This window comes from Lycium barbarum, chromosome 6, assembly GCF_019175385.1.
Source record: "Lycium barbarum isolate Lr01 chromosome 6, ASM1917538v2, whole genome shotgun sequence".
Taxonomy (NCBI): domain Eukaryota; kingdom Viridiplantae; phylum Streptophyta; class Magnoliopsida; order Solanales; family Solanaceae; genus Lycium; species Lycium barbarum.
Genome location: NC_083342.1, coordinates 119,760,578 through 119,775,245, shown reverse-complemented (window position 1 = coordinate 119,775,245; position 14,668 = coordinate 119,760,578).

Sequence of the window (14,668 nt, the reverse complement as noted above, 5' to 3'; positions counted from 1 at the left end):
GTGGCTTAATACCCAGATGGACCCTTAAATTTGACATGTTTTGTAAGATAGGCATATAAACTTATAAGGTGACCAGATAGACACTTAAACTTACTCAAAGTGTATTTTTCAAGTTTTTCAGTTGTTTTGAAAACAAAAACTATATTTTTCAAACACTCACAATTTTCATGGCCAAACAAGCCCTAAATATATCACAAAATATTTTTTTTAAAATGCAAAAATAAGGCAAACGCATATACATGAGACTATAAATTTGCACTTAAACCAATAAATACTCGATAATCGCAATTTTGCAGCTTTCAATTAACTCGGTTTTTTTTTTTACACTTGAATAATTAAAAAACAATAACTTTAACCAATAAAAATCCTTAAAAAAGAAATTTCAAATTAAGAAATTTCTTTTTTTTAAGGATCTTCTTCTCGGCTTTACAGTTTTCTTAATTTGAAATTTCTTTTACACTTGAAATACTGAACTTAGAAATTTCTTAATTTGAAATTTCTTTTTTTAAGGATTTTTATTGGTTAAAGTTGTTGTTTTTTAATTATTCAAGTGTAAAAAAAAATCCGAGTTAATTGAAAGCTGCAAAATTGCGATTAGCGAGTATTTATTGGTTTAAGTGCACATTTATAGTCTCATGTATATGCGTTTGCCTTATTTTTGCATTTTAAAAAATATATTTTGTGATATATTTAGGGCTTGTTTGGCCATGAAAATTGTGAGTGTTTGAAAAATATAGTTTTTGTTTTCAAAACAACTGAAAAACTTGAAAAATACACTTTGAGTAAGTTTAAGTGTCTATCTGGTCACCTTATAAGTTTATATGCCTATCTTACAAAACATGTCAAGTTTAAGGGTCCATCTAGGTATTAAGCCTTCCTGTGTAGACAAATGCTTATTCAACATTTCACCAATCAAATAATTTCAGGTTAAGTTATTCAGTCACTTATTTTTTAGTTTATTGCCCTAAAATAACTAAATTATTTTTTATAATGAAAAAGTCACTACACTTTATTGAGATATTACGAAAGTGACTAAATAGTTTTTTTTTTTTAAATTAATAGTTACTCAGCTTTATTTAAGTATCGCAGAATGTCACTAGTTGGATACAAATGCGACATTTTTTGAGATACTTAGGCAGAGTTGGGTGATTTTTCGCTAGAAATATAATTAGTTGACTCTTCAATCCTGATATAAAGTTGAGTGATCTTTTTGTTATAAAAGAATAATTTGATAATTTGATGTAATAAAGTAAAGATTGATTGATCATGGGAAAAAATATCTAATGATAATAGTTGTAAACGCTAAAATATACTTTATTTAATTATAATTAAGTGATAAAATATTATAAGGTTTGCTTTCATTTGTTTAGAACAACTATTGAATACATGTATGTTCTTTTCTCCGGTTTTGGTGGTATCTATTTATATATAATAGGAGAAGCAAAACACTCTCAAGATGCCAAGTGTAAGCACCAGAAATTTTCAATTTAAAAATACAAAATTTAAAAAAATACAAAACTATGAGTATTTGAATTTAAATTTAAAAACATGTGAAAACCAACAAAGTAACCAACTAAATAAGGATTATTTATTTTTAAATAAATAAATATTGAGAGCAGGGTATATTTTCTTAGTAACCACCAAATTTAAGTTTTTACGAAAAGTTGAAAATTATTTCTAAACAGAAATTCAAAAAAAAAAAAAAAAAAAAAAAGAACTGCCACTAATAATAGGACTGCCAAGTTTGGTTCACGGATAGCAATTTTATCTTCAAAATCATGTTTTTGAATTTAGATTGTTACATGTACTCATCTTTTTAATTAGTGTTAGTTATTTTTTATTTTATATATTACTTTTTTAACATTGGAAATCGTTAATTTGATATTAGTTTTCGAAATTTCAGTTCAATAATATATATAAATTATGAAGTATACACATAACGAATACTCCTATATCTGGAACAGCAATAACGTGGAAAACTCAATTGTTAATAATTTATATTAATTCTAATTAAAAAAATAAAAAAATTCCATAAAATAAGGAATCAGTTTTCCACTTCAACAAAATCTTATCTTATGCAAAAGAATAGGAGCAGTTTCGATTTTGTATAGCAGTTTCATAAGCAGTTTCTATGTTGAGGGAAAAGAATCTTTCATGGGTGGACATCTTTGAAGAGATACCAGTACGCTTCTTTACTGTGCAACTGTTGTCTTTGTATAAGTTCATTTTTTAACACTGCCACATTATTTGATCCTTAATTGCCAATTTGCAGATTAGTTCAAAGGTCAGTTACTTGAGATGTATTTCTTATAATCTTATTATTTACCTAGCGAGGGCATTCTTTACCCTTTTTAGTGTACTTATTTAAGGTTAAAATCAATATATATCTAACGTGTATTTCTTCTTCTCACTCTCGGACAAGATAAGTTCAAGATTATTTGATTAATACCTTGAACTAGTATGAAGATTCTGAAGCAAAACCCATGAACTGACATGTCCCCATAATTGGTTAGTTTCAGCAAGGTTCTGAGTGCATTCATGGTTCGGCTATATCTATGTAAAGAGAAGGGAGAACAACAAAGATGATGAGGCTGGCAATATAGGTACATGGGCGACCATTTTCAAGTCTACTTAGCTATTAATGCATACCCTGTAAGCTCCTTTCCATATTTTTCTTCATTTTACACTCTTATTTTGATCCTCGTGTAATTAACATGAGAATTGCAATAATTGGGGCACCTTTTTGGCGCAGCGGGCATGTTAGCAACACCTATGTTTGCTTTTCTGTGAAAATTCTGAAACTTCATTATACTTGTTGGTTTTACGATAAATTCGTGAAAAATAATTTCAAAAATTCAGAGAAAAGAGAAATTTCACAAGCCTTAATAAGTTTTTCGGTTATAAAAATATATTTTTAGGACGACAATTCATGTAGGTAAATACTTATTCACACCGGGTGTTTATACAAAAATATATTCAATTTACTACGATAAGTGATTTAATAAAAATGAAAGCATGAATTAACTATGGCTAAGTATTAGAAGTCGATATGCAAGTACAGAACATATATCTATTGATTTGATGCATGTAAACCCGTACTTATCACCTAACAAAATGCATAGAATGTCAGTTAGTGCTAGGCCTAATGCAGTCAATTGATGAGGCTTTGGGCCACACAATAACAATTGAATACTTTTTTGACGTTTATCGTGAGAATATCCTTTAACATGAATGGTGAAGATTTTGTTGAAATAGATTTAATACAAGTTACCTAAATGTGGGTAATAGTTAAAGGGAACCTTTTTTAAAGAGGATCCACTTACTGACAAAGTTATTAGAAGGGAACAAAAAAGAAAAAGACAATGTGAAAATTTTTGTTTTGAAGTCAACATAAATAGCTTGTCTCTTAAATCGACCTTTTACTGACTACTAAAACATGTAATATCCCACAAATAAAGAACTCGAATATTAAATATGTGTCTTTTGATATTTGTTATTCCAGTTCGAAAAATATATATGCTTTACACATGATGTAGTAATAACAAAAGAACTGTCAAACTAATTAATTCTTGTTATATATGCATTTAAAACAAGTTCGAATTAAAAGTATCATGACATCTAATCAGCTAGACTTTGAAGTACCTTTTATTAGTTGATAGTGATTTTTTGTTTGGTGTGTGAATGGGCATTGGCATGAAGTTCAATACCAACCAAAAAATACACATTGGACAAATTCATATGACAAGTGACGTGAAAACGGCAGCAAGACAATGCCCCTATTAACATCATTCTACAATTTTAAAAATATCAACGTAATTAATGATATTAGAAGCCCAAAGTCCAGACCAATTAAATATACGGAAAAGGCCTAATACGTTATCAAATTATCGGAAATGACTCATTTATATCACTCGTCAATAGTTTAGCTCATTTATGTCATCGAACTATCAGAAATGGTTCATTTATGTCACTCATCAATAGTTTGGCTCATTTATGCCATCGTTCGTTACAAAAATGACTCATCCATGTCATTTTTCATTAACGTCAGTTTTAAAATACCAGAAATGATACGTGGCCTCCAATTTGAGGTCTGCGTCGTTTAATTAAACCAGCCCAATTTTAAATCCCAAATTAATAAAAAAAATCCAACCCATACACCCTACCCACCCACAACCATAATCTAGTTGGAGGTCACGTGTCATATCTGGTATTGTAAAATCGGCGTTAATGAAAAATGGCATGGATGAGTCATTTTGATAACAGACGATGGCATAAATGAGTCAAATTATTGATGAGTGGCATAAATGAGTCAATCTATTGATGAGTGGCATATAATGAGCCATTTCCGATAGTTCGATGACATTTTGAGCCTTTTCCGTTAAATATATCACATGTGATTGGAAAAATTGTGCTCCTACTATCTAGATTATAGTCAAAATTTTGCTTTATCGTTTATGACTTCAAAATCAAGCAAATCTAGTTAACTAAGGTATATACATAATATAAAGATGGAAATAAGAAAGGTGATGTGACACCATTCCTATTTATGACCACCATTTCTATTTTTCTTTTATCTCTTTTTTTTTTTTTTTTACCTTTTTTATATTTTCCCCTTATTTTTTTAGTTAAAGAATTAGCAATAATCTACCCTATTTGTTGAGTTCCATTCTGCCATATTAATTCATTGTGTATTAATTATTTATTGTTATAACCGATTGGTTTTCTTCAGCAGATGATATGATGGTTAACGGTAGTGGTTTGTCATTTGTAATTGCTATGCTCATTTAAGTATTTGTTCTGCCATATTAATTCAATGTGCTTAAGTGACATATTACTGATTAATTGTTGTATACTAATGGAGAATCAAAATCCCACCATCAGCTTTCAAGTTTGTCCCCCACCGTTTCTTCTCACCATTACCATATTTGAAGATGTATATTTCACTATATATTGTTTGGACTCCTAACTATCGATTCTTTATATTCTCAAAAGAATTTTTGTGCACCTTCTAAAATGTCATCAGAAAACTTCTTCAGTTATGGACTTTGGTGATGAAATCTTTGGTTTATCTCTTCCTCTGATGACGAATTCTTCATTTCTTAATTTATTTTTGTCTTCTTTTATAACATGTGAGAGCACTTCTTGTAATGATGTTTTGGCTCTCTATACTGTTTTTCATTAAAATCAACAAATTACTTTGTCATTTCAAAAATGGGCAACCCTGTGCACAAAACATCTCGCGTTAGCAAAGTTCGAAAATGGGTCGCACCCGAAAGGTTTTGTTAATTATTTTTACATATGTATATGGGTTGTAAACATATAATTTTCTTATAATTTAGTAGTTGTGCACCCTGATGAGTTCATGAAATATAGGACAGATCAAATGATGCAGGTAGATATATAAAGAGATAAAAAAAAGGCATACCAGTTACCCCTATGCTAGAGGCATTGGATGAAGCTATCAGGATAATGAAACTTTAAACGTCAAGTTGAGAAGAAACGGGAGAACAAGCTGAAGATTGAGGTGAATCATAGTGTTAAACTGATGAGAGAATTATCTAATGTTGATAGTTATTCTTAAAGTTTATTGCAAGCAAATCGGAGTTTATGACAGTCTGTTGTAAATAGATGAATAAGCTATTGTTTTTCCGTATTTAATTTCATTTTTTTCATCTTTCACATAAAATTCAACCTTATTCCTCTATATAAACCCCATGAATGTGTATGTGCGATGCAAAAAATATTCTGAAATTTTTAAATCTATTTTTGGTTTCTCAAGTGTCCTCAATCTCTGAAAGTTGTGTTTTATATATCATTTTAATATATATGTGCTGTTGATATGGGAAATATTTCGTGACTTTTATTTTAGGCTTTTTGTTGTTATAGTGTTGTATCTTTTTATTTTTATTAAGAATTTTGGTGACTTTTTTAATTTATTTTGACTTTTAGTTTAGTTTTTGAAATATAAGTAAGAGTTGAATAAAGGAAAAGTCACACAAATACAACTTTTTAAAATGGTAATTAAAAATATTACAATTACTTTTAAAAAATTACACAAATACATCTTATTCAAAATTTGAACTTTTTAATTGCATTAATACAACTTTTTACATTCCTAAAATATCAATATAGAATAATTTTTAGATTAATGTATTTTATAAAATATATAGTATATCGATGCATTCATAAAATATCTAGCATATCGATGCACTTATATGCTTAACTTAACTTATATAGTATATCAATGCACTTTACTTAATTAATTTGCTTAACTTATATTAATGTAGTATATCGATGCACACACACACACACACACACATATATATATATATATATATATATATATATACACGCACACACACTAATATAGTATAAAGTATATTAGTTTTATATATGTTATATTAACATTATATCTATGTTTGAAGGCTAAATTGAAAGAGAAAGTAGAAAAACCTTCAAAAGACGACTTAAAGATACATGTTTATTATATATGGTATATGTAGGGTTTATTTCAAGTCTCTGCATTTATGGACAATTGAAGTTACTCTTTGTAAACTTTTCAAGAATCAAATTCCTTTTAATACCTAACATTTTGGTTACATGGTGGAGTAGTACAACTATTCTCCTTTGACTCCACATTAATTTCCTCCATTTGTTTGTAAAAACCCGACAAATACCCCATGTAAATTTCTCTACCCACATACAAACAGAAATACAAATACTGTAATAATAACTATACGTACTTACTTGAGATGATTTGTGAAAAAGGCCACTTCTAAGTTCTAATTTGCACTATGGCCGCTCATTTTCTTTTTCAATTATTTTTTGATTTTAGGGTTTAGAAAAATGAGAATGGGGTACTTTTTATAATTTTAGAAAGTTGGGAGATTTTAAAACATACATGTTAGTCTCACTCACTTCTATTAAGATATAAAAAAACACTCTCTCTCTCATCATCCTTTTCACTTTCCCAAATTTAAAAATCTCTCAAGCTTCCAACCATTCTTCCTCTCCCCCAAGCTTCAATATTCTTCAGCCGCCGTGTTATACCCCGTATATTTATACGTCGGATTATTCGCAAGCAAACCGACTCAAGGTAAAGCCAGAATTGTTTTTCGGACAAGAAATAGAAACCTTTAATTTTCAAGTTTAATTATTACATAAATTGTTTATAAATTTTACTTAGTGTATAAATATTAATGGAGATTAGGGATTAATTAATCATGGTTAGATTATTAAGTGGGGATTAAGAATTAATTATTCACTAAATATTGCACTAGTGGTCGTGTGGGCCACATCCATGACATGGCAAAATTTGATTGGCTCTAGCCTTGAGTGGGACACTTGTCACTCCCTAAGGCATCATATAAATATCAAAGTGGATGACTAATGAATTCATTTCATCATCTTCACAATATAGAAAACTTAGAGATAGAGAGAGGAGCTCTCAAACCTAAAGAGAGAGAGAAGGTCACGGCTGCACTGTTCACGCCGCCACTGTTCACGCCACACTGTTCACGGCGGCGCCACTGTTCACAGCGCCACTATTCACGGCGGCGCACTATTCACGGCCGTCACTGTTCACGGCCAGCCTTGTTAAAAAAAAAAATTGATTAAATCTCCAAGGTGATTTAAATGTCCCAAGGAAGCAGCAAGTTAGGGTTTAAATTGAAGAAAGAAGAGGCGGTGCAATTGGTGCAAGCGAATGTAGAATTTGCTCCGATTAAATTAAGGTAAGATCTTATCACTTTATGGTATAGTTGGATTAATGGTGTGGTAATGGAAAGATTAAAATTGTATGAAGTGGAATTGGAAGTAAGAAAATTGCATGATTAAGTGTTGGTGTTGAAATGGACAGAATTGAAGTTGTTTAAGTTAGAAATTGGTTTGATTGTGGTTGTTGTTATTATTGTTGTGAATTATGTGTTAAAAGTAAAAGGTTATGTATGTTGATGTTGAATTATAAATTGAGCCGTGTAAGGGGGGTGTTTTGAGTAAGAATGATGAATTGATTTTAGTAGCATTATAGAGGAATTAAATGGTTAAATTTAAAGTTGTGTTGTTTTATGGACATGTTGTTATCCTTGCTGAATTGAAAGGATTGAGGGTATGATTATGTTCATATGATTATTGTTGTTGTTATCATGGATTATGTGATGAGAATGAAGCAATTTAATGGTTAGAGTTGGAGTTAAATTTGTTGTGGGTTGTTGTAGGGATTATAATGATAATAATGTGGTTTACTTGCATATGGATAGATGATGTAGTTGTGGTGTAGCTGCTGTAGTATTTCATTAAATTTGCTGAAAAGATTGCATGAAATAATGTATAAGTAGTGTATGTGGGCTGCTTGGTGTATTGTAGGTGTTCGGTAGAATTTCGGGCATCTTTATGTTATAGTTGGGGGCTGTTTTGATATGTTGTTGTTCTTGTTGAATTAAAAAGAATTGAAGATATGGTTGTGCATATATATTGTTGTTGGTATTTCTGTGTCAACAGGAGAGTAATTGGAAATTCGGGATAGGCGAATATAGGGGAGGTGCTGCCCGATTTTCGTCAAGTCTTTAGATAATAGAAAGCCTTAAAACGAAAATATGTGAACTAACGGATAAGTTCTATAAGGAATGGGCTATGGAATTGTGAACCAGAAAATGTAGTTACTAACGACAACGTTACTTTATATAAATAGGCTAAAAGAGCGATGAGGCGAAAAGGATTCGCGAATAAGCGCTAAAGGTATGTTAAGGCTATTCCTTCTTTCATTTTGGCATGATACTTGTTGTTATTCATTCTATAAGTACTCCATATGATTCCATTCTTAGACGAGTAAGGTCTAAATGTTTCTTGTGATGGTTTATTGATATTGTACTCCTATTCTGTTCCGAAGGGAACATCCATAAGGTGCCAGTTGAGATGTGTATAAGGTTTTACTAATGATTTCGAGGAAATTAGTTTTATACTAAAGGAAACATAAAGTTAGATTTTCAAAACCACTCCGAAGGGGGTGCGAGATTTTACTATTTAGATTTTCAAAACCACTCCAAAGGGGGTGCGAGATTTTACTATTTCATTTCATTTACGACTTATGTTTACATTCCACGCCATTATTATTATTGAGCCGGAAGCAGCTGCCCGAAGGGGCCATTATTATTATTGAGCCGGAAGCGGCTGCCCGAAGGGGCCATCATTATTATTAAGCCGGAAGCGGCTGCCCGAAGAGGCTATCATTACTATGCCGGAAGCGGCCGTCCGAAGGGACTATTGTGATACTAGCCGGAAGCGGCTGTCCAAAGGGACCATTTTATTAATATGTCGGAAGCGGCATGTGTGTTAGATTGCATTACTTACTTAAAGAATGTGTGCTAGATTGCATTATTTACTTAAAGATTGTTTTGGAGACTTCGTGTATATGTTTATGTTTCTTCCAGCGAAGGCTGCAGGTATTGAGTTAGATTGTGATTTCTTCTCTCCTAAATCAAATTATGATTATGATTTGGTACCACCTTACATACTCAGTACATTGTCCGTGCTGACGTCCTTTTGCCTGGGGACGCTGCGTTCATGCCCGCAGCCCCAGATTGTTTGGCAGGTTAAGTATATAGCTAGGATGCTTGGGCGTCAGCTGGGATTGGCAAGTTCCACCTCATTCGGGAGCTGTGTTGAGTCATGTATAGATACGTATGATTACGGGTATGTCAGGGCCCTGTCCTGACTCATAGTGTTCAGTTTACTCCTTAGAGACTTCTGCAGACAGTGTCCTGTGGTATGTTTGTCGAGATGTCGACAAAGTGATATCAGTTGAGTCATTTATGGATTTTAAAAGAGTATGTATTTTTTTGATGATTTAGATTGGTCTAAAGTACTTATTGATTGAAGTTTTTCATAATCTGTATAAAGGTAATGACCTCTATTTGGAAGAGTTTCATGTTTTTAAAAGTTTTTGAAATGACAGGTTTTAACAGAGAGAATGTTTAAGGGTTCGCTCGACTCTGATGAGAGTCGGGTGCCCGTCATGCCCTATCAAGATGAGGGTGTGACACGCCGTCCCTATGTACTTTCTTTTATTTTGCAACTCCATAAGCAGTTTGAGCTCCATATTGCCATGAAAATTTTTATTTTTTTTCGATCTTGAGAAAAACCTTTTGTTCATAAAGTTCTGGTTTTTTTCAAAACCTTTAAAGTTTTGCCTGTTTTTCCGTTGAAATGTGTGTTATTTTTACTTATTTTGCTTGTTTCGATCTTTCTTTTGTGATTTTGCTATGTAAATAATGGTCTATTAATAGACTTTTGGTCGATTATTCTTATATCGTGGTTCAACAATGTTTCAAATCTATTAGAGTATTTTGAGCTCTATATTGCCCTGAAAGTTGTTAACTTTTTCCGATTCATGGTGTTCATAAAATTCTGATTTTTATTCAAAATTTTGGAAGTTTAGCTATTTGTTTCGATCATTATTTTTTTGTTTTTGCTTATCTGTTATCTATACTTATTTTACTTGTTTCGATCTTCTGTCGTTTGTTTTTTATTTTTGCAAATGCATTATGGTCTATTACTAGACTTTTAATCGATTATTCTTGTTTTTATATCGTGGTTGATCAATGCCACTCTATTGTTTGTGTATGGATCAGTGACTGTCTTATTCACTTACATTTCTAGGAGGTTTGCTGAAATTTTCAAGCAGAGGCGTGCAGATATCAACGGGTCAATCAATTTATTTGTGTCGTCGGCTGAAAAGACGATAAGGAAAAAAATGAATGAGGGAGAATCCTTGTTTGTCAAACGAGGATGCCGATGAGTTCACTGTAGTCGGCAGTGGACCAACTGCCAAAGTCAATCTACTGAACAAAACATGTTCTTGTGAGAGTATAACTTGGGGAAACTACTGTGCGCTCACGCAATGCAGCATTGAGATTGAAGTACGGTGTTGATTATGGTTCAAACATCTATGAATATTCTTCGCCAATGTATAAAGTTCAATCTTACATTTTTGCATTTGCTGAAACTAGTTATGTATTCGCTTCAGAGTCAGAATGACAAGTGCCAGAGAAGTATACAAACATGTACATTGCTCCACCCCGGTATGAGCCTAGACTTGGAAGAAAGAGAATTAAGCGTATTCCTAGAATCACATAAAGTTTCAAGCCCAAGGGAAGTAGCAAAGGAAAGAGAAACAGGTGTTCGATTTGCAAGGGGGCTGGTCACGAGAAAACAACGTGTCGATATTTGAGAGAGGATCCCACTTGATATATTTAAATTTTAACGTATTTTAGTTGTATTAGGTCTGAAAACTGAATGCAAGTTCAATATTAATCAACTTTGTATCAGTTTATCATGGACTCTAAGTGAATTTATAATATACCGTTCAGTTGGTCTATGATATTTCAACGTTAGGATATTAGTCTTTCTTTTGGAGGTTTATATTCCTCAATAAAAACCCTTATCATGGGGAATTGAGCAGCGTAATAAGTACCTTTCTTAATTCTGCAGTTTCCACATCTAATAAAACTGATCAAATGTAGCCATTGGGTGACATTTCACTTAACTGATGCCACTTGTTTCTTTTTATTGTAAGTATTTTGAAAAGCTTTCATTGGATGGAAACTTTTGGGCTTTCATATTGCAATGAAATGAAATATATGGTTGTTGTTCATATTTTTTGTGTTGTGTTTTATTTATGCCCTTTTTTATATTTGCATTTGTTTTCTAACCGTCAAAATAAAGCTAAGTGTGGTAGGTCTATTAGTAGACTTAACTGATGATAAACGACCATGATCTATAATAACTCATTGACACGATCTATGATGGACCTTTAAGGTTGATTAGAAATCACAAGAATAAATGTGACTATTGGAACGAGAAGCCTACTAAATTTGCGCGTCCAACAGACAAAAAAAAAAAATGAACACTCTAACCCCAAACCCCAAATCTAAAAAAAAGCCAAAAATAAATAAAATAAACTAAATAAAAGCACTTGATACTATTTAAACATTATAATAACACTTTAATACATCATATGAGAGTCTTCATCCATTAGGCACATGATCCGAAGAGTTTTAGAAAACCTAATGGTCCTTAAATCACTAATATTAATCTAAAAAAAGACAAAAATAAATAAAATAAAATAAATAAAAAGACTTGATCTTGTTTAAATATTATAATAACACTTTAATACATCATATGACAGTCCCCATCCATTAGACACACGATCCAAAGAATTTTAGGGCACCTAATGGTCCTTAAATCACTAATATTAGGCTAAAAAAGCCAAAAATAAATAAAATAAAATAAATAAAAAGACTTGATTCTATTGAAACATTATAATAACACTTTAATGTATCACGTGAGAGTCCCCCTCCATTAAACACATGATTCAAAGAGTGATGTGATTGCCATTACTTGTGCTTAAACTCTTTGGATCATGTGTCTAATGGATGAGACTCTCGTATGATGTCTTAAAGTGTTATTATAATATTTAAATAGTATCAAATATTTTTTATTTATTTTATTTTATTTATTTTTGGCTTTTTAGACTGATCTTAGTGATTGAAGGACCATTAGGTCTCCTAAAACTCTTTGGATCATGTGTCTAATGGATGAAGACTGTCATATGATGTATTAAAGTGTTATTATAATGTAATTAGAATCAATTCTCGTTATTTTATTTTATTTTATTTATTTTTGGCTTTTAAAACTAATATTAGTGATTTAAGGACCTTTAGATGTCCTAAAACTCTTTGGATCACGTGTCTAATGGATGGGGATTCATATATGATGTATTAAAGTGTTATTATAATTTTTAAATAAGATCAAGTCTTTTTATTTAATTAATTTTATTTATTTATGACCTTTTTAGACAAATACTAGCCTTAGTCTATATATATACACACCATGTGAATGATTGTTGACTATGAATGTTAGCAATTGACGACCGTCGGTTTAAGATTTGTGCAATTTGGTATTTGGGGTTTGAGGTTTGGGGTTTAATTTGCTTTAAATTATTTTTTTGTCCGTTAGAATAGTGCAAATTCAGTAGGCTTCTCATTCCAAAAGTCGACTTTATTTCTCAAGTTTAGCATCGACCAATGTCGTCTATAATATTCTTGGGCTTTGAGTTATTATAGATTAATGTAGTTTATTACCAGTTGGTTTATAATTGTCCAAGCATATAATATTTATGCATTCCACCTTATAATATTTGTTGTTGCTCTTGTTCGGTTTAAAATAGAATGGGGTCTTTATTGCAGCTTGCTTCAACAAAACCTTTAAATACTCCTTGTTCTCGAATGTTTGCCCATGGTAGAAACCGGTTCCATCATTGAAGTTGTGGTTGCTTTGTGAACCACTTGGCTGCCCATCACCCTCGTCGCCTCCATCACACTCTTCGTCATCACTATCAGGATCATCTGTATCCATTAAATGATCACCCACGTCCTCGTGTTGTATTGAATTGTCATCGGCGAGCGGCTATAGTGGGGGTGGGTGTGGGGGTCGTGCAGCTGAAGTAAAAGCTTTTTGGGAACTCTCAACAACATTTATTCTTAAAACAGGCCTAGAACCATCAAGCATGTACAATCCCACCTGCCTATCATTCGTTATGAAAGAAGGATGTATTTTTTCCCTCATGGGAAGAGCATTAATCATATAACTAATGCGCAAGTCATTGGGGTCACAATCTAGCTCCCCGCTTTCGATTACGCTCGTAAGCAAGTCATTAAACATACCATTGCGATGATGCACGACAATCGAAACTGTCACCTTGCTATAAGAAATCCAATTCCAACATTTTAGGGTCTCCTCCCATTTACCCATGTAGTCACCACCTACTATAATATATTTTGCAATCGAAGCCGTAATAATTCTATAATAGACTATGACTATGGTCTATGACTCGTTGATGACTGGTCGATGACTGTGGTCTATGACTGGCGACGAACAACACCAGATTCAAAACAAAAAGCAGGGATAAAGCTCGTACCAGTTACAACAATGGCGGATTGAATACAAAAGAGAATTTGTATTCTCAAAACGAATTCCGATGGCGGAATGAGGCCGGAGGTTTCACTGGAAAGCTGAGCTTTTACAATAATTGGAAAGAACCTTTTCAATGATTTCTACGAGTTTTTAGTTAAAATGGTTGAAATAGAGAAGCTTTTAGTCGTTGGGGACTGATTTTCCGATAAAATGTTGGAATTTTGGCCGGAAACGGGATCTGGAATAGGGAGCTTTTAGAGGAAAATATTTAGTTTTTTTTTGGGTAATTAAAATGTTGGGGGTTAGGAGCCAAAGTGTAGTTTTAAAAACTCTGGGGCTGAAATTTGACACTGTAATTTTCTGACATGCTGACGTCATAAATGGTGGCTAAAGCACTAATTTTTGAACACTTATGGCCTTCTGGCTAAATAAGTTTCCAAAAGGGCCTTTTGGCCAAGTGCCCCTACTTACTTCCCACGTATATACAAAAGCAAAATGAAAAAAGAATAAAAGAATAAAAACTCTGCCGATGGACCCCACATATTGTGAAAACCCAAGGGGCCCCACAACCCAAGGGGGCGGCAATTTCTCATTAGTCAAAATACCCAGTAGCCACTATTGACTGTTGCCTTCATTATATTAAATATTTTATTATTAATGATTAGGAAAGGAGGATTTATAGGGACAAATTAAGGAA